The sequence below is a fragment of the Hippopotamus amphibius genome, chromosome 2 (genome assembly GCF_030028045.1).
Source record: "Hippopotamus amphibius kiboko isolate mHipAmp2 chromosome 2, mHipAmp2.hap2, whole genome shotgun sequence".
Taxonomy (NCBI): domain Eukaryota; kingdom Metazoa; phylum Chordata; class Mammalia; order Artiodactyla; family Hippopotamidae; genus Hippopotamus; species Hippopotamus amphibius.
This window is the reverse complement of record NC_080187.1, coordinates 142,277,251-142,298,820: the sequence shown is the minus strand read 5'-3', so window position 1 is coordinate 142,298,820 and position 21,570 is coordinate 142,277,251. Positions and strand designations below refer to the sequence as shown.

The following is a 21,570-nucleotide window of genomic DNA, read 5'->3' as shown; positions in this document are numbered from 1 at the left end:
GGTTTTATATTAGGACATATGCATTCAGTTATATCACATAACAGTATCTCATATGGTTGCTGTGAAAATTAAATGACTTATTATGTATTTGAAGCGCTTACAACAGTTTATGGTACAGAGTAGGTACTTCAAAAGTTGTCATCCCTCCCTCTGTTTGTGCAGATGTGGAACCCATGGATGCGCAGGGTTGACACCATTTTGTACAAGGGACGTGACCATGCACGGAGTGTGGTATCCCTGGGGAGGTCCTGGACCCAGTCCCCTGCAGATACTGAGAAACCACCGTATTATTATTTTCCCCTTGTGGGTTTGCTGCTCTCAGCCCTTCCTCATTGACGGCTTCAAGTTTGACACGCGAATCTACATCCTGATCACATCCTGTGACCCTCTTCGGATCTTCACGTATGAGGAGGGCCTGGCCCGCTTTGCCACCATGCCCTACGTGGAGCCCAGGCACAACCACCTGTAGGAAGCCAGCTGGGGGACTTCCCTGGAGGTCGAGTGGTGAAGACTTTGCCTTCCAATGCAGGGGGTGCGCGTTCCATCCCTGGTCAAGGACCTGAGATCCCACATGCCTCATGGTCAAAAAATCAAAATATAAAAAAGAATCAATTTCTTAACAAATTCAATAAAGACTTTATAAAAAATGGTCCACATCAAAAAAATCTTAACAAACAACATCCTTAAAAAAAAAAAAAACGAGGGCAGCCAGCAACCCTACGGTGCAGGGCAGCACCCTCTTCCACTGCCACGAGTACTGAGGTTCTGTGGAGAAACCGGGTACAGGGGCTTGTCATGCAGCTAGCTTGTCACCCATGAACAAGGAGTGAAACCTGGAGTGCCTGGGCACCTGGCTAGGAGGAGTAGGAGGAGAGCACGTGGTGGGGGCGGGGCGGGGGGTTGACTGCAGAAAAGCCACACCTGCAGGAAGGACACCGCCCCTCCCTGGGAGCCTACAGAACAGTCCTCCCTGAAGAGGGAGAGGAGAGGAGTCACCCTGGGGAGGGGTGGGTCATCAAAAGGCAACGCAGGGCTGGAGGGAAGAACTATGTGGAAGCAGCCAGAGGCCACAGGGCCACTCTCTTCCCAGGATGACGTCTGCATGCACCTGACCAACTATGCTACCCACAAACACAGTGAGCATATGGTCCGGGAGGATGCTGTGGGCAGTGAAAGGTATGCTCTACTCTGCTTTCCCCTCTTTCTCTGCCCTTTAGCCCCACGGTCTCAGCAGCCCATGAAACTGAGCTGGCCCTTGGGAGGTTGAGCTGGCTTAACCTTCACAGACCCCTGTCCTGTGCCTGACTACCAAGTGCAGCCCCAAACCCCACCCTATAATTAAGCCCTGCTCCAAGCTGGTAGCAACCCCTTAAAGAGCAAGGAACCTAGGCATGGAATTAGGGTTAGTGTTAGGGAGCCTCCTGCCTGCAGCCCGGCTCCGCTGGTCTTCCTTTGACCCCTGGGCCTCACAGGAAGCTGTCAACACTCAACGCCTGGCTGCGAGAGCACAGCTACGACCCCCGAGAGCGGAGGGGAGACATCGAGGACATCATCATCAAAACCAGCATCTCGGCACATTCTGTTCTTCGCCACAACTGCCGAACCTGTTTTCCCTAATATCTGAGTGGAGGTACATGTGCCTGATTTGAGATCCTTGGTTTTGACATCTTGCTGGACCACACACTGAAGCCCTGGCTGCTGGAGGTGAGGATCATCTCCCAGGCTTTGCAAAACCAAGGTCTGCCCCTGAACAGGACACCTGGGATAGGAGTGTACTCAGCTGGTGGAACATGGAATGGGGGACGCACAGGCCGTAGGATGGATAGGATGTAGCAGAAGGTGTAATACATCGGCACTTCTGACCTGCTAAGTCCAATCTTGGTGGTCTCTGGCCTCCACCATAGGAACCCAGACCTTGGATCCCAAACATTCCTCATGTAAGCCTTGCCTGTAAGGACACTATAGCTATAGAGTCAGGCTGTCTGATTTGCTCTCAGCAGCCTGTACACTGGAGGGATCTCTGTGGCAGAGTCCTGTGGCCTTGGAAGTGAGAACATCCAGCTTCTTTGGCTAAAGCCACTGGAGGGGGATGTCTCTCCTAGACCCTCCAGCTGGGCCTGCAAGAATCATGACCTGCTCAGGTGGTCTAGGAAGGGGATGGATAATGCCTTCTCCTGGCACGTAAACCACTCTCCGAGCTTCACCACTGACTCATGCCTTGATCGAGAAGTGAAGGATGCACTTCTCCGTAATACCATGACCCTTGTCAACCTCCGGGGCTGTGACAGAAGAAAGGTGATAGAAGAGGACAAGCGGTGAGTGAAGGAACGGCTTTTCCAGTGCCACCAAGAGCCATGAGAAACCAGGTGCCCCAGGTGTTTGATGTGTGCTTAGTTGTGTAACTTATCTTCGTTTATTATTACTTGCCTGTGAGTAAGAGTCCTTCTCTAGATGGAGAAGGCAGTCTGGGGCTGAGTAGCTATTAAAAACAATTTTTTGCATCGATAATACACCACATATCATAGATAAGTGATGTATTATGTATGCAAATTCAAAAGACACAGTGAATAGTCTCTCTCCTACCCTCCTCCTCCAGCTACTCAGTTTTTTTCCCTGGAACCGATCAGTGTTCCCTAGGTCATGTGTACACGTTCACAAAACTTTAACGCACATATATACATGTATTTATATAAATTGTTTTTCTCCTTTTACCCAGACAATAGCATAACTTTCACACTCTCTGTACCCTACTTACCACTGTATTTTAGAACTATTTCGTATTAGCACATAAGGAACTTTATGGGGTTTGTTCTGGTTTTTTTTTTTCCCTTCTGTTTTTATTTTTTTTCCCCTTTTTTTTTTTGTTTATTGTTTTTTTGGGGGTACACCAAGTTCAATCATCTGTTTTTGTTTTTTTTTTTTTTTTGCCCACGGGCTTAGTTGCTCCGCGGCATGTGGGATCTTCTTGGAGCTGGGATCGAACCCGTGACCGCTGCATTGGCAGGCGGATTCTTAACCACTGCACCACCTAGGAAGCCCTAATCATCTGTTTTTATACACATATCCCTGTATTCCCTCCCTTCCTTGACTCCCCCCCCCACCTCGAGTCCCCCCCACCCTCCGGGTCCAAGTCCTCTAAGGCATCTCCCATCCTCGAGTTGAACTCCCTTTGTTATACAACAACTTCCCACTGACTATCTATTTTACAGTTGGTAGTATATATATGTCTGTGCTACTCTCTCGCTTCGTCTCAGCTTCCCCTTCACCCCCCGCCCCCTCCCAAAACTCGAGTTCTCCAGTCCATTCTCTGTATCTGCGTCCTTGTTCTTGTCACTGAGTTCATCAGTACCATTTTTAGATTCCATATATGTGAGTTAGCATACAATATTTGTCTTTCTCTTTCTGACTTACTTCACTCTGTATGACAGACTGTAGTTCTATCCACCTCATTACATATAGCTCCACCTCATCCCTTTTTAGAGCTGAATAATATTCCATTGTGTATATATGCCACATCTTCTGTATCCATTCATTTGTTGATGGGCATTTAGGTTGCTTCCATGTCCTGGCTATTGTAAATAGTGCTGCAATAAACATGATGGTACAAGTTTCTTTTGGGATTATGGTTTTCTTTGGGTATATGCCCAGGAGTGGGATTACTGGATCATATGGTAGTTCTATGTGTAGTTTTTTAAGGAACCTCCAAATTGTTTTCCATAGTGGCTGTACCAACTTACAGTCCCACCAACAGTGCAGGAGAGTTCCCTTTTCTCCACACCCTCTCCAACATTTGTTGTTTCCAGATTTTGTGATGATGGCCATTCTGATCGGTGTGAGGTGATACTTCACTGTGGCTTTGACTTGCATTTCTCTGATGATGAGTGATGTTGAGCATCTTTTCATGTGTTTGTTGGCCATGTGTATGTCTTCTTTGAAGAAATGTCTGTTTAGGTCTTCTGCCCATTTGTGGATTGGGTTATTTGCTTTTTTGGTATGAAGCTGCATGAGCTGCTTGTATATTTTGGAGGTTAATCCTTTGTCCGTTGTTTCATAGGCAATTATTTTTTCCCATTCTGAGGGTTGCCTTTTAGTCTTGTTTGTGGTTTCTTTCGCTGTGCAAAAGCTTTTAAGTTTCATGAGGTCCCATTTGTTTATTCTTGATTTTATTTCCCTGATTCTAGGAGGTGGGTCAAAAAGGATGTTGCTTTGACGTATGTCATAGAGTGTTCTGCCTATGTTTTCCTCTAGGAGTTTTATAGTGTCTGGCCTTACATGTAGGTCTTTCATCCATTTGGAGTTTATTCTTGTGTATGGTGTTAGGAAGTGTTCTAATTTCATTCTTTGACATATTGCTGTCCAGTTTTCCCAGCACCACTTATTGAAGAGGCTGTCCTTTTTCCATTGTATACTCGTGCCTCCTTTGTCAAAGATAAGGTGCCCATATGTGTTTGGGCTTACTTCTGAGTTCTCTATTCTATTCCATTGATCTTCCTTTCTATTTTTGTGCCAGTACCATACTGCCTTGATCACTATGGCCTTGTAGTATAGTTTGAAGTCAGGAAGCCTGATTCCACCAACTCCATTTTTCCTTCTCAAGATTGCTTTGGCTAGTCAGGGTCTTTTGTGTTTCCATACAAATCGTAAGATTTCTTGCTCTAGTTCTGTGAAAAATGCCATTGGTAATTTGATCGGGATTGCATTGAATCTGTAAATTGCTTTGTCATTTTCACAATGTTGATTCTTCCACTCCAGGAACATGGTATGTCCCTCCATCTGTTTGTCATCTTTGATTTCTTTCATCAATGTCTTAAAGTTTTCTGCATACAGATCTTTTGCCTCCTTAGGCAGATTTATTCCTAGGTATTTTATTCTTTTGGTTGCAATGGTGAATGGGAGAGTTTCCTTAATTTCTCTTTCTGCTCTTCCGTTGTTAGTGTATAGGAATGCATTCATTTTGTATCCTGCTACTTTACTAAACTCATCAATGAGTGCTAGCAGTTTTCTGGTAGAGTCTTTAGGGTTTTCTATATATAATATCATGTCATCTGCAAAGAGTGACAATTTTACTTCTTCTTTTCCAATTTGTATTCCTTTTATTTCTTTTTCTTCTCTGATTGCTGTGGCTAACACTTCCAAAACTATGTTGAATAATAATGGTGAGAGTGGACACCCCTGTCTTGTTCCTGTCCTTAGAGGGAATTCTTCCAGTTTTTCCCCATTTAGAATGATGTTGACTTTTGGTTTTTCATATATGGCTTTTATTATGTTGAGGTAATTTCCTTTTATGCCCATTTTCTGGAGAGCTTTTATCATAAATGGATGTTGAACTTTGTCAAAAGCTTTTTCTGCATCTATTGAGATGATCGTATGGTTTTTATCCTTCAATTTGTTGACATGATGTATCACATTGATTGATTTGCGTATATTGAAGAACCCTGCATCCCAGGGATAAACCCCACTTGATCATGGTGTATGATTTTTTTCATGTGCTGTTGCAGTCTGTTAGCTAGTATTTTGTTGAGGATTTTTGCATCTATATTCATCAGTGATATCGGTCTGTAGTTTTCTTTTTGTGTGACATCTTTGCCTGGTTTTGGTATCAGGGTGATGGTAGCCTCGTAGAATGAGTTTGGGAGTGTTCTGCCTTCTGCAATATTTTGGAAGAGTTTGAGAAGGATAGGTGTTAGCTCTTCTCGAAATGTTTGATAGAATTCGCCCGTGAACCCATCTGGCCCTGGGCTTTTGTGTGTTGGGAGATTTTTAATCACTGCCTCAATTTCCGTACTTGTGATTGGTCTGTTCATGGTTTCTATTTCTTCCTGGTTCAGTCTTGGAAGATTGTATTTTTCTAAGAATGTATCCATTTCTTCCAGGTTATCCAATTTATTGGCATATAGTTGCTTGTAGTAGTTGTTCCAATAAAGCTCCTCTAGAAACCATTTCCTGTGAAAGTTTATAATCACAAAACAGTTTAGTCATTCAGTAATAGGGCGTCATCATTTACCCACTGCTTCCATTGTAAGAAGGGTTACAAACATAGTAATGTGTTGCTGATACTAAAGTATAATTTGATAATGACAATAAAAATGAACTTGAGGGGCTTCCTAGGTGGTGCAGTGGTTAAGAATCCACGTGCCAATGCAGGGGACACAGGTTTGAGCCCTGCCCCAGGAAGATACCACATGCCGCGGAGCAACCAAGCCAGTGTGCCACAACTATTGAGCCTGTGCTTTAGAGCCGGTGAGCCACAACTATTGAGTCCATGTGCTGCAACTACTGAAGCCCATGCGCCTAGAGCCCATTCTCCTCAGCAAGAGAGGCCACAGCAATGAGAAGCCCGCGCACCGCAACAAAGAGTAGCTCCCGCGCACCGCAACTAGAGAAAGCCAGTGTGCAGCAATGAAGACCCAACACAGCCAGCCAGCCAATCAGTCAATCAATAAAATAAAAATGAGCTTGAATAGAGTGAGGATTATTCCTGTAATAGCATCACTCTTCACCACTTAGATTGTGATATGCAGGCCAGTGTGTGTGTGAGTTTTGCCATGACATCCTGAGGACCTGGCGCACAGTAGGCACTCAAATGTCTGTGTGAATGAAGGTGAAGTGTGACTGTAAATACCCCAGGTATTCCCACGAGACTGGACTGTGCACATGACCATTAGGAATCATGTCTTTCAATGGGGAAAAAAGGTTGAAAACTACTGGACTTACTAAACAAAAGTACAATCATAGAACCAGTAGGATACTAGGCAGCCATTTAAAAATGTTGTATGGTCCCATTTTCCTCTAAAATAAAGAAGGAAGGAAAGGAAGGAATAAAGAACAAGGTAATGTGTGGCAAAACCAGGGTTCAAACTCAGTAAGGCCTGCCCTAGAGTTCATCCTCATAGCCAATATGCCAGCTTCATGGTAAGATTAGAGGTTTTTATCTTCTTTTTGCTCTTGTAAATTTTCTGTAATTAACTACTGTATAGAGTAGTAGTTAAATACTACTCCGTAATCAGAAACCTAAAAGATTATAACTTGGAGTGCTAGTTTACAAGAGGAAGCCATTGCACTTAGGATGAAAACCATATTTCTGAAAGCCAAGCCTGTTTTCATGGCTACACACAGGTGGGACTGGCCAGGTGGGCAGGTCCTGAAAGGCCATGAAGCTGGCAGGAGGCTCTCAAAGCCTCAGCTAGCCTTCCTCTCCCTACTGAACGTTCTCTCAGTCCTTCCTTGACTCACCCTGAGTTTAGTTTCCACAGGCAAGAACAAAATGAGTCCATCCATGCAGCAATGCTGGTCCAGGACCGCTATGAGGACTCCCACCTGGGGGGACACCGGCACATCTACCCTGGGCCTGACACCGAGAAGTACGCGCCCTTCTTCAAGCACAATGTGTCCCTCTTTCGGGAGACTGCTGCCTCCAAGGCCAGAAAGGAGTGTGCCAGGTACTTAGCCCTACATCTCCTCTGTCCCCCTATGTGGGGGCAAAGCCTGAAGCTGACTTGCTCCTCAACAGGGTGCAGAGGAAGCCAGACACTCCAGGAAAGAGGAAGGGAGTTATAAATTCTATCAGACTCTTTCTTTAAACATTTTTTAATTTAATTTTACTGAAGTATAGTTGAATTACAAAGCTGAGATTCCCTCCCACCTGTTTTGTTTGTTTTTTGGCTGCAGCATGCGGCTTGTGGGACCTTCCCCGACCAGGGATTGACGCCAGGCCTGCGGCAGTGAAAGCACTAAGTCCTAACCCCTGACCACCAGGGAATTCCCTCTATCAGACTCCTAATGATTCTTTTAGTAGGTTTCCCCATCTTCCCATGCCTTCCTCTCCCATCAGTCCCCAAACAGATCAATTTCCTGCTCTTCCCCCATCCCCATTTTCCCGCACCCCCTTTCTCCTGAATACAATTTCTCCGGTATCTGAAGCCGCTGTGTCTTGTCAGGCAGAAACTAGAAGAGATGCGCATAAGCAGCAACAGCAGGAGACCTCAGGCAATAAGAGGCAAAAGGAAACCAAGGACCAGAACCAGGGTGTATCAGCAGGGGAGAAGAGCCAATCCAGGGCCCGGCTCCACGGCCTTTCCACCCACATGGCTTACAGGAACCGGAAGCAGGAGAAAGAGGTGTCAGGGGTTTTGCAGCTCTTGCTTTTCTGCAGGAAAGCGGGTTGGGACTCCTAGAGAAGGGAGTCTGTGCTGTCCCCTCCTTCTCTTGTGTGAGAGATGAGCTCCTCCTCAGTAGATGGAACCTGACCCTTTGGAACAGGAGGTGAGAAAGCGGATAGCAAAGGGAACCTTCCACCACGCTCAGGGAAGGGACGGAGGGAGAGTGGGCAGGCGTCTTGCAGCCATCCTCGTTGATGGCTGGGGACTCATCCTTGGAGATCCTGCGTTCATCGCTCATGTACCTTGTCGCTGCTACCAGTACACCTGGACACTATGCAGCCACAAGCAATTGTGGAAGAGGAGGAGCTGGAGCGGATGATGCCCTGCTATAAAGGGAAAATCTCTTCCAAAGTCTGGGTATCGTAGAGCAGCGCACCTGCATGCTGCACCCCAGCCACCGGGGCCAGAATACACTGCATGAGTATCAGCTGAGGGTCCCCACACAGCCTCTCCCGGAACAAGGGCTGTAGCGGCACGTGGTGGTGGCCACAGCCGAGGAGGCTAACGTGATGGTGTCTGGCAGTGGAGCCTGGGAAAGTCGTGTACACTGGGCCTTGGGAAAGGGTCTGTTGGTTCCTTTGGCATCTGTTCCAAGGCTCCCTTGTTTCTACTCATGACATCCAGCCAAGTGCCGTCTCACAAGAGGTTTGTTCTCTATCTTCCTGCCCTGCAATCACCCCATACTCATGACTGGCAACTAACAAGGCCACCACCCTCAGTGGCTTCTCTCCCTAGCTCTGCCAGTGCCGTGGCTCTCACTGGAGATAAGGAAACGGTCTTGGGCCAACAAAGCAGCTGCCGAATTCACTATTCCCTGAGCTAGTAGCAAACCTGTTGGGTCCTCTGTTTTTGTTGAATCCCAGAGGAGTAACTGGTTAACTAGTGGCCACAGCCTAGAAGCGATTTTCCTTATCCCTTTCTTCCACCACACCATGCAGCCTCACAAGAAATGTGGTAAGGGGCTGCTCTTCTCCCCTAGCCTAGATTTCACCAGGATGGGCTGGGCAGTCAAGAACTGCAATCTCTGAGTCCGGTGCCATTGGTCCTCCCGAGAAGGGCCGCCAAAGAGCAGGGTCCTCATTTGCTGCATCCAGTTCGGCCCCATGAATCGATCCCCAGGATCTCAGGGCCACTGCCAAGCATGAGTGCTGCCCTTCCACGTCATTCCTGGTGCCATCTGCAGCCCAAGCATGTGGCCTGGATGAGAGATCCAGCAGCCATCGGCCCCTGCTCATTGTCAGCGAAGACACCTGGAAGGCGCTATTTTGCCAGCGCCAGCGTCAGGCTCACTAGCCGTAAGAATGCAAAACTAGCTTTGGCCGCTCCGACGTGTGTAAAGTCCCGCTAGCAAATATTACAGCTGGAATGCTCCCCAGATATTATATGGCACTTCCAGCTGCGTGGGAAATGGGGGAGGTAGTGGACCCATTTATTTACCTCCTTCTATGCACGAGACCCTGGTGATAGACATGGCAGAAATGCAGTCCCAGCATTCAACAGACGTGACAGGGATATGGACACGTAAACACACCAGTTACAACACAGTGTGGTAAAGACGCTGGAGGGAAGCACGGGATGCCATTCCTCTGTGCTGGTAACTGGGCAACCGTTGGGAAAGGTGAGCAAATCTCCTCTGTGAATGCAAACTCAGGGGGACCCATGTTTCCACTGCAGAAGGCCAAGCCAGCAGAAGGCTAGGAGCCATAGACCGAGCCCTGGCAGGACCAGTGCCCCCCTCTTTAACCCCAAGCCAGGGCTCTCTTCTGCAACGGGAAAGAGTGGTAAGTGGCTCGTGGACTGAATGCACCTCGCCCTCCATGCTAGACCCTGAACACATGATACGGAGCAGGGCCCCGTGGGGCTCCTGGGCACAAAGCCTTTCTGTGTCCCCTATTTCTTTGATTATAGGAAAACAGCCTTCATTCAGCCTCCATGGCCTTCCCTGAGTTCCAGTGGGCAGATTCAAGCAGCGGTTAATTAGTGAAGGGAGGGGTTGCAGGAGACCTGGGAGAAGCAGTCAAGAGCAGCCTTGGGGCAGGTCCTGTTTCCCCAGCAACAGTACACACAATATCTTTGAGCTATTTTGCAGAAGTCAAAACTCCCTCCGGGTGTGAGACGTTAATGATTAATGAGGGTATGCTGCCCACAAGCATGTAGACCCCAGACCAGTGGGACCTGAAGGCTGATGATGCTGACTTCTACTTAACTCACCACCAGCCCATCAGAAGAATGCAGGACTGTCATTGCCTTGATCCTTTTTGTGTACCCCTGACCAGGAGCCCTGAGTATAAGCCCTCTCCCTATTCCCCGGGGTGGGGGGAGTTCTTGAGGCACTAGGCTACTGTGTTCCCCCTTTGCCTGGCAAAGTAATAAAGCTATTCCTTTCTACGCCTCCAAGGCTCTGTCTCTGTATTCCTATTCGGCATTGGTGAACAGAGGCCAGGTTTTTCTCTGCGACACACAGAGCCGCCGAGGCCGGGCATCTCACCCTCTGCCCTGCCTCTACACCCCTGCTGCAGCACACCCCTGCACTCCTCAAAATCAGGCATGAGACGTAAATGCAGGAGGAAAGCCCAGCACTCAAGCCCTCCTGGAGAACCCCCTCAGCTTTCCAGAGGAGCAAAGTCTTCAATCTTTGCTACCTCAGACTGCCACCAAGCTTGTTTGAAGAGCCCTGGCCAGGAACCCTGTTTGCATAAGGCAAAACACAAAGACACCAAGAATTCCTCAATGCCCTACGATTATTTTCAGACGGGTAAAGACTAAAAGATGAAGAGGAGCCACGGCCGGCCATGTGCTCATCTCCGTCCTTCAAACCTCCGCCTGGATTTACCACTAATGATGAGTCTGCACCCTGCGTGCGGCCTGGGGCTGGAGGTCATGCTGGCGACACGGGGTCCCCTTCCCAGAGGAGCCGAGTTCTCATGGCTGGGGTCTGTCGCCATCAGAGACCCGCCAAGGGGACGGCCTTCCTGCCGCTGTGGTGGAGACAGGCCAGCCTGGGCAGCCCTTGGGGCAGAAGGGTGGCTCTTGGCAACTGAACTCGTCTTTGTATTAAAATTTATGCCCTTTTGCAGGAGCGTCCTCTACCTCATTCCAGCCCCCGAGTTTCAGGGAAGCCCTCTCTGCAATTAGAACCTGCAAGGGTAGGCTGTGGAGCGGATGAAGTCCAGAAGTCACGCCCTCTGCCCGAAGCGGGGAAGACACCCAGCACCCCAGCTTCCTGCCCAGAGATCTGGTGTCACTGGGCTGCGTTCCCTTGAGGGAGGGGGGCATGGCTGGAACTTTGCAGCTGCTACGCCCTTTACTTTACATTGCTTTCCATTCTCATCTTTGTATCTTTCTCTATTTTTCTTATTCTCATGTATAATTGACATAAAGCAGGACTCTGATCATCTCACATGTGACCGGTTTCCCCTCTTCCGCAGGCCCAGCCTTCCTGCCTGCTCACAGGAGCGTCCACCCCTCCATCCAGGGAGCATCCATGTCCTCAACCTCACATACAGCCTTCAGCACACTTCACATGCTCTCACATCATATTTAGACATGTGTGTACATATATGTACACATGTTGGTAGGGTGTATCTGTGGATTTTTTCCCGATTTTATAGACATGAGACCGTGTCATTCCCACTGTGTCTTGCTTTTCTACCACCCCCAACGGATGCAGCTGCTCCTCTCCAGGGGGCCTTAGTCCTCTGCATCCCTTTCACTTATCTCCTTACCTCCCGGCTCTGTGGGCATTCAGACTGACCACCCTTGGATCCTCACCTGTGAGTGTCAGACCCTGGGGGACCACAGGATTATGACAAAGGGTCCTGGGATCCATGTGCCCACCGTGCTCTAGAGCAGGAGGTCGGCAAGCTTTCTTGGAAACTTTTAAAAAAATATGACAAAGAATATCTTTTTCATTTCCGGTATCTAGAATATAAAAAGAAATGCGACAACTTAATAATAAATAGACAAACAACCCAATTACAAATAGTCCAAACTTCCTAAAATGTTCTAGTGTATCTTACTGATTTAAATGTGAAAATTTTTTGTTATCTTTAGATATCATAGAATTGTAATTTAAAATTTTTAATTTGGTATTTTACCCTCTATACAATTTTAAGTCTTGTTCCAGGGGTTCTGGGTTATGAGAATGGCTACTGTTTTACACAAATGAGAATCAATGCAAGAGACAAATGATTTCGATGCACTAAATTGACCTAATGAGTAACTGTGTGCTTTTGGAAAAGTGAATAACTTGTGCCAATCAATAGTTACTGCCAAATTGGAAAAATGAGTTAAGAAAAGAAATAAATCATTCGTTCAAATGGCATAGTTTGACTGCAAAATATAGGCTGAAATATTTTGCAAAGACAGATATGTGAGTGGTAGATAAACATGTGAAAAAGTGCTCACTCGTTATGAGTGAGGAAAATGCAAGGTATAACTCCCATGAGATTTTATTATACACCTGAAATATATACAATTATCATTTTTTAAAAAGCAATGAGCAATAAGGAAGGAAAAAGGACTCAGTGCCAAGTTGCAAGGATCTTAATTGTCACATAGAGAAGTTTAATATTTTCCTTTAAAAAAATATTTGAGATTTTTGAGAAGGGTAATGATGTGACTTTAAAAATAAAGTTTCAGGAGGAGTACTCTGACATGTTCATAGAGTGGCTAATTTAATTAAAATCATATAACATGAAAAAATCTAATAAAAAGCATAGTAGAAGGTTAGTATTAAAGTCATTAAAAATACTGAAGATATAATGTAATAAGCTAATCTGATTGTCCAACTGACATGTTTAAAAGATTGGGACCAGGGGACTTCCTTGGTGTTCCAGTGGTTAAGAATCTGTCTTCCAATGCAGGGGACAAGGGTTCGAGCTCTGGTCAGGGGACTAAGATCCCACAAGCCATGGGGCAACTGAGCCCACGTGCTGCAACTATTGAGCACATGAGCCACAACTAGAGAGAAGCCCGTGTGCTGCAATGAAAAGCCGGCATGCCCCATGAAAGATCCCAGGTGCCACCACTGAGAACTGACACAGCTGAAAATACAATTAAGTAATTTAAAGTTGGGAACAAACTTATCTTGCAGAATCTCCAGGAGTTTGTTCCATAGTTTAAATATTTTTACAGGACCTTCCCCTTAATAACGTTTGTACTTTGTCTGCAGCAACAGTTGTTGACAATTAGCTCCCACTTTATCACAAAACAAAAGACAATTATTTAACGTATCAGTCCTTTTGTAATTCACACTTTTTACCTCTTCACTAAGTCCTCTGTTTAGTTTTCCTAACTTTATTTGTTGATTTATTGGCAAGACATTCTGGATGAAGGAGGCAGTGCTCTGATTCACTGGCCCAGCCTCCTTCATGTGGGTCATGACTTTTCCTGTCTCTGCAGCTGTGCCATCAGAACACACTCCTATCCAGGCCACACTGGCGGACTCTGATCATACTGTGGGATCTTTGGACAATGTCAAGCTGCTATGAAAATTTCTCAACGCTCCCTCTCACTCTCTGTGCTTAATCTCATTGAGGAGCAGGCACAGCTGCCACCAGCGCTAATCCGCAGACCACCCTGTGAGCAGCACTGCCCAGGGCTCTCTTGGGAAGTGAGGATGAGCCCGGGGCTGGGGAGGAGGGAGGAGCTGAGCCAAAGGTCCAAAGAGGTCCCTCCACCCGGCATGCTCTGATTCTGCAGTTTGAGAAGGAGATGATCTGGGGGAATTAAACGCTCAGAGAGGCTGCCAAGCATTTCTGAATGTGCTTCTCCTGATGCCAAGGAGGTCACTGCCCCAGGGACCAAGCCAGAGAGAATCTCACATCCATGCTCCCTCACTGACTCTGTTTGGTTCAGCAGTATTAGGAAACCCCACTTCTTTGGGATACGGAAGAGAGCCCCTTGGAAACTCTTTACCTTTTTAGGTACACACATTCCACTGAGAATGACGATGCCAGAAATACACATGCACGTAAACTCAAAATGTTGCATCCAGTTACAGGGCTCCTATAGACCTCCTGTCATCCACCCCAGGACACTCAGCAGACCTGTGGGCTCAGGGTAGGAAGCTGGCCTTGCAGGAATATGTCAGGTGAGTCCTGCACCACCTTCCCCTCAGGTGTGGGTGAGCAGAGTCCTGGGCTCACACTCAGGGCTCCCCACTGTGGTGCCCCCCACGTGCCAGAGGTCCCCGGATAGACAAGAGCATCCTCTAGAGGCAGGACAAGGAGTCACTCATGACAATGACACCCACACTCATCATCATGGTCCCCTTTTCCTCATGTGACTCAGGGAGTCCTGGGAACCCCATCACATGACCCCGAGACGGTGACTACTGAAACCTTTGGGGAGGTGGATTGCTGCTGTATCCTCCAATAGTTGGATTAAACCCCTTTCAGACAGTTGACTGTGGTGTGGCGTGTGCATCCTGAGGAAATGAGGGGCTCCTGAACCAGGGCTCTGCTGGGGGTGGGGCACTTCTCACAGTGAGGAGGAGAGGCCAGGAGCACGAGCACTGAGCAACGTTTATGGACGAGAGAGAGAGAGAGAGAGAGAGAGATGCGGAATCTGGCAAGGAAAAGCCATTCACAGCCTTGGGTACCACATTAAGCATTTGGGACTCCGTGGGAAGCCATGACTGAGGTGTAAACAGGGGACTAACATCCACTTACAGGGAAGCCTGTGGGATGTCCCCCCAGAATAGGAACGCGGCCGATGTGCAGCGAAGGGGGTTCCAAAACGTGAAAGAGGGACGCTGCACTCAAATTTATATTTACTGTAACAGGTCATATAGGTACAACCTGAGAAGGAGTTACCCATTTACCTTCACTGTGACCGAGGCAGGGGACATGAGGGTGTGTTTGTGTGTCTGTTCTAACAACAGAGGAAGTTACCATGGCTGCCCTTTGACATCTGTGATGTGTGTATACAGAGGGCATGCAGGGTCCCCAGGAAATAATCTGGTTCCTCAGGGTCAGGACAGTGTGAGAGTCCCCAGGGAAGGGAAGGGAAGGGAAGGGAGGAGCGATTCCCAGCCAGAGAAGGGCCGCTTGTATTCACTCTGCCCAAACGATCTTATGACCCCCACCTCACTGGGCACAACCTGTGGGGTGTGAAGACTCAGGCTGAGTCCTGCCCGCGCCCTTTTCGGCAGGATTAGGTGCCTTGCTCAGGAGCACACAGTCACTTAAGGGCAGAGCTGGGAGCAGAACCTGGGCCTCCAACAACCAGCCCACTGCTCCTCCTCCTCTTGCACCTCTGGGAGCCCCAGAAAAGACCCACCTGCTCCCAGGGAGTGATGTCCTGCATCCGTCGGGAAGAGGCACCTGAGCCAATCATGGCTAAAGCAGCATCACAGCTGAACACACACGCAAAGACAAAGCGCCCTCAACCCCTGGGCAGATAACAAGGGCAGACAGATGCCCAGGGATCCTGCAAACACTCAGCATCCGGCTCAGCCCAGCGCGATTTGATTAAGATGAGAGTGGCCCCCAAATAAGAAGCACGTTTGTCCCCTCTTCATGTGCCCTGGGATCTGACTGGGTAATAAGATAATCAGGCATTTGTGGGGTAGAGAATTCAGCCCTCAGGGAGGCCCCATGGAAGCCTCCATGTGTCTGAAATGCTGTGAGTTGTGAGCCTGTGGACGTGTCCCTGAGCAGCGACATGCCATCCTCACCATCTCTCCTTGAAGCCCAATGTACCTCTCTGCTGCCTCACTGTGGAGTCCCCCAGGGCACCACACACCCTGGGGAAATCCTTACAGACAGGGACGGCACTAGCCTGCCCTCAGGACACAGGGTGGTGAAAAGGACTCAGCCCAGAGCTCTTAAACACACTGACAATCTGAGGGCCAGAAGAGCAACAATTATTTAAGCATTCTTGGAAATGCCAAAATTTTCTTTCTTTTACTTTGTAATAATTTTTTCCTCTGGGCTTCAGAACAGACCTGCATTGTCAGCACAGCACAACCTCCCTCATTCCACCCTCCCTTCCCTCAAACACACCACACACACACACTCTCACACAAGAGGAACCCATGCAGGCAGGGTCTCCTGTGAGTTCATAGAGAGCCCAAGGCCCAGGGAATTGGAGCCCCTCCCCTGTGACACCTGGTGGGTGTGGGGGAACCTAGTTCCCCTGCAAGATGCAACAGGTGGATGAGCTGAGGTTGGTGGAGGGGCAGGGTGCTGGGGATGCAGCTGGAGAAAAGGCTCCTCTTCAAACAGTTCAGAGCCCTGGAGAAGCAGCCCAGCACATTGAGCTACACTTTCTTTGCCCACAGTGGATGCAAACAGAGCCCCTTGATCTCCTCAGCCAGTAGGCAGCGCCCTTGCGTCTGGTACCCAGCTTGGTGGAGACAGAAGCTCCCACCTCTGCCTGAGCCCTGGCACTCAGGTGCCTCTCCCATAGTGACCCCTGATGACCAGTAGCTGCCACCTAGAACCAGCTGCTGTAGAAGCAGCAGCCCCACTCCTTCCTCCATCACCAACCACACAAGTGAGGGCTCAGTTGGTGACTGTCAACATGTCACCAGGCTTTTACCTGGGGTCTCCAATGACATCACTTCCTCCCCCTCGCTCACCCATTTTACAGTAATTGTACCCAGAGCGGCAGGTCTAATTGAAACAACACGTGGACTTTCAAATATTTAGACAAATGGTCTGTGCGTCTCCATTCGTGCTCTTGCTCTGGGACCCACAATATCCAGCCCCTGGCAATACCCTGGGGAGGTTTCCCCACAAAAGCCCAACCAGTTCATAATGGTTGGTTGAGAGATTTAAAAACTGCACGCGGACTTCCTAGGTGGTGCAGTGGTTAAGAATCTGCCTGCCAATGCAGGGGACAGGGGTGCAATTCCTGCTCCGGGAAGAGACCACATGCCATGGAGCAACTAAGCCCGTGCACCACAACGATTGAGCCTGTGCTCTAGAGCCTGTGAGCCACAACTATTGAGCCCCTGTGCCACAAATACTGAAGCCCACATGCCTAGAGCCCATGCTCCACGAGAGAAGCTACAATGAGGAGCCCATGAACCACAATGAAGAGTAGCCCCTGTGCGCTGCAACTAGAGAAAGCCCATGTACAGCAACGAAGACCAAACGCAGCCAATAAATAAATAAATTTATAAAAAGCAAAGCAAAACAAAACAGAACCACAGAGCCGGCACTGCTGTCACTTCCAGCTGTCCCCACTAAAACCATGCTGTGTCCTGCGCCAGGGCTGAGCAGCAGAGGGAGATTTCTGTGAAGGACCTGGTGGTGATGGCCAAGGACATCAAAAGGCTAGAGCTGGACCCCAAACATTCCTGCTCCCCCTTCCTTGCTTTGTTATGTATCTGCCACCAACAAATATCTGAAACAGTTTTCTTTTCAACCTGTAGGCTCTCCTGGATAAAAGGATCCCTTCAGTGTATGACTCACCATAAAAGGTGCTATTTTGTGAAAGTGTCTCTTCCTCATTCCAGGAAGATCTTTGCCTTCTAACAGGATTTGGCAATGCTGCATCTTCCCTATCGATACCTTCCATGGTTTAATGTGGAGTCTAATTATATCCCACCTCAGCCCAGTCTGACCCTCTGCAGAATTAACGAGCAAACAAACAGAGATGTGCAACACAATAACTGCAATGAAGAATACACTAGAAGGAACCAATAGCAGATTAATTGAGGCAAAAGGGCAAATAAGTGACCTGGAAGGCAGAATGGTGATAACCACTGTTGCGGAAAAGAATAAAGAAAAAAGAATGAAAAGAACTGAAGACGGACTAAGAGACCTCTGCGACAATGTTAAATGCACCAACATTCGCATTATAGGGGTCCCAGAAGGAGAAGAGAGAGAAAGGACCCGAGAAAATATTGGAAGAGATTATAGTTGAAAACTTCCCTAACATGGGAAAGGAAATAGCTACCCAAGTCCAAGAAGCACAGAGAGTCCCAGGCAGGATAAACCCAAGGAGAAACACGCCAAGACATATAGTAGTCAAACTGACGAAAATTAAAGACAGAGAAAAGTTATTGAAAGCAACAAGGGAAAAACAACAAATAACATACAAGGGAAATCCCATCAGATTAACAGCTGATCTCTCAGCAGAAACTCTGTAAGCCAGAAGGGAGTGGCATGATATATTTAAAGTGAAGAAAGGGAAGAACCTACCACCAAGAATACTCTACCCAGCAGGGATCTCATTCAGATTCGAGGGAGAAATCAAAAGGTTCACAGACAAGCAACAGCTAAGAGAATTCAACATCACCAAACCAGCCTTACAACAAATGCTAAAGGAACTTCTCTAAGCAGGAAATATAAGAGAAAAAAAGGATCGACAAAAACAAACCCAAAACAATTAAGAAAATGGTAATAGGAACATACGTATCCATAATCACCTTGAATGTAAATGGACTAAATGCACCAACCAAAAGACACAGACTGGCTGAATGGATACAAAAACAAGAGCCACATATATGCTGTCTACAAGAGACCCACTTCAGACCTAGGGACACATACAGACTGAAAGTGAGGGGATGGAAAAAGATATTCTATGGGAATGAAAATCAAAAGAAAGCTGGAGGGACTTCCCTGATGGCACAGAGGGTAAGAATCTACCTGCCAATGCAGGGGACATGGGTTCGAGCCCTGGTCCGGGAAGATCCCACATACCGTGGAGCGACGAAGCCCGCATGCCACAACTACTGAGCCTGTGCTTTAGAGCCGGGGAGCCACAACTACTGAGCCCACGTGCCACAAATACTGAAGCCTGCACGCCTAGAGTCTGTGCTCCCCAACAAAGAGTAGCCCCCGCTCTCTGCAACTAGAGAAAGCCCGCACGCAGCAATGAAGACCCAACGCAGCCAATAAATAATAAATAAATTAATTAATGTTTAAAAAGAAAGAAAGAAAGAAAGCTGGAGTAGCAATACTCATATCAGATAAAATAGACTTTAAAATAAAAAATGTTACAAGAGACAAGAAAGGACGTTACATAAAGATCAAGGGATCCATCCAAGAAGAGGAGATAATAATTATAAATATACATACACCCAGTATAGGAGCACCTCAATACATAAGGCAAATGTGAACTACTATGAAAGAGGAAATGCAAGGCAGAAAGAAAGATACAGATGTAGAGAACAAAGATATGGATACCAAGTGGGGAAAGCAGGGAGGGTTGGGGGGGAATGAATTGGGAGATTGGGATACCAAATTGTACACTCTAAATATATGCTCTTTATTGTCTGTTAACTGTATCTCAATAAAAGTTCTTAAAAAAATAATAATATAATAAAAAAATAATAATTTATTCTATGGAAAAATAATTTTTCCCCAGTCTTTGAGTCAAGCTGTCACTCTGGGAAGATCATTCCTGTACATCCTATGGCTTGGCATGCCCTAGGGTACCCCAGTTTGAGAGGCAGAGAGGTGGTCTCCTCTCTGAAGTTCCCCCTGCCCTCCTCTGCAAACCTTTCTGGTTCCAAGTTCCTGACTTGAGGTGCAGAGACCAAGGATCTGGCGGAAGCTGCTCTGGAAAGGGAATTCCATGTGGCACAGGAGGCTCCCCCAGCGTAGACATTGTCATTTCCAGGAGGACTGACAGGGAGGCTGGGTGGTCCTCTCTGGGCACTAACAGGTCTGTCTCCCACCCCCGTGTCTCCCGCACAGACCCTGACAACTCGCTGAGTGTCAGCATCCCTGCACCGTCCCCGCTGCGGGTCCTCCTGGGAGCCACCTCACCACGCCCTGCGACTTCATCGGCCCCATGCGCCCTGAGACCACCGCCCCCTCCACCCCAGAATCAAGTGGAGCCGCATGTCCAAGGAGAAGGAGGTGGTGCTGCTGGTGGCCACTGAAGGGCGGGTGCGGGTCAGCAGTGCCTACAAAGACAAGGCCACGCTGCCCAACGACCCGGTCATCCCCAGCGACCCCACCCTGGAAATCCAGAACCTGTGCTCCAAGGACTCTGGGATCTATCGCTGCGAGGTGATACACAGCATCAAGGACAGCGAGGCCACCCTGGAGGTGGTGGTGAAAGGTGAGAGCTTCCCACAGGGACCCTGCTTCACCTGCAAGAAGAACCGGAATGGCATCCTCACGGGTGTGCACCCAGGCTGGCTGGCTTTCAAATCCCAGCTCCTCCCCGTGAAGGTTTACCTCAGTCAAATTACTTAACTTTCAGTTGCTTCCTCTGTAAAACAGAGAGGATAAGTCCACTCTGTGGAATTTAAGTGAATTAAATACTCTGGGGCTACAGTCTCGTGTAAAGGACAGTCTGTTCTTCCAACAAATCCTGTGATTTGGTTGCCCTGTGATCATCCCCATTTTATAGACAAGCAAACTGAGGTTAAGTGACTTGCCTGAGGTTTCTCTGGAGGTGAACCAGAGCAGTCTCCTGACTCTCCACCCAGGTGTCTTTTCCTGCCCTCACCTCCAGCTCCAGAAGCCAGAGAAAGGGATGAGGACTCCCCAGTTCCTTTTCTCTCGATGGACCAAAGAATTTGGTTGTGTCCTTGGTTGGCTTTAGGACTTCAGTCAGCACCAGATTTTTTTCTGTTGGGAGACTCTGCCGATGATGGGCCACTCCTGCCTGTGCCTGAAACAGGACTCCCCCCAGGATGCCGCTGCGCTGAGGGTGCGTGGAGCTGTGAGTGTCTCTTTCTGCAAAGCAAATATGGGGTCCTGGAGTGACAAGAAAAAATGATAAGGAGGCAGATTTTAGTTCAAGTCAAAGAACTTTCCAATTATCAGAATTATCACAGGTTTCCAAGAAGATGCCTTGTGAAGTAGTGAGCTCCCCGTTACTGGAGCTGCTCCAGCAAAGGCAGAAGGACCAGGTGCAAATGTAGAGACAGGATCCACCCATCAGCTAGAGGCACAGCCCAGTCCCCTTGACTAAGTCCCCTTGACTCTTACCCTAACTCTGCAAAAGCCTGGGTGATGGGAGGCTGTGCCTGAGCTGCTCTCTCGCCCTCGTGTGTGTCTTGCAGGCATCGTGTTCCATTAGAGAGCCATCTCCATGCACTACACCCTGGACTTCAACAGGACACAGCGGGCCTGCCTGCAGAACAGCGCCATCCTCACCACGCCCGAGCAGCTGCAGGCCGCCTGCAAGGCCAGCTTCCACCAGTGCAACACCAGCTGGCCGGACGACCAGACTGTCAGGTGAGCGAGCCCCAGGCCACCATCAGAGTGTGGGCACGATGGGTTGGAACATTGACCAGCGCTGAGCTGATGCCAGCCTGACACTGAGGCCAACCTCGGCTGGGGCTGGAGGGACACCTTAACCAGTTCTAGGTCAGGCCCCGATGACCTGTCCCAAATCCTTGGTCCTCTGTCCTGCCGTGGAGTGAGTAACCACTAGCAACACTGCCCTACAGGAACATTTTCTCCCTGAAAATTACACATCATTATTCTTCCTA

The 21,570-nt window shown here is 48.2% G+C and overlaps 2 pseudogenes; both read left to right on the top strand.

Moving 5' to 3' along the window:
• The first annotated feature begins 217 nt into the window (after positions 1 to 217).
• Positions 218 to 10,156, top strand: LOC130844509 (tubulin polyglutamylase TTLL13-like; annotated as a pseudogene).
• A 4,090-nt stretch (positions 10,157 to 14,246) lies between these two features.
• On the top strand, positions 14,247 to 21,317 carry LOC130844508 (aggrecan core protein-like; annotated as a pseudogene).
• Positions 21,318 to 21,570: the final 253 nt, after the last annotated feature.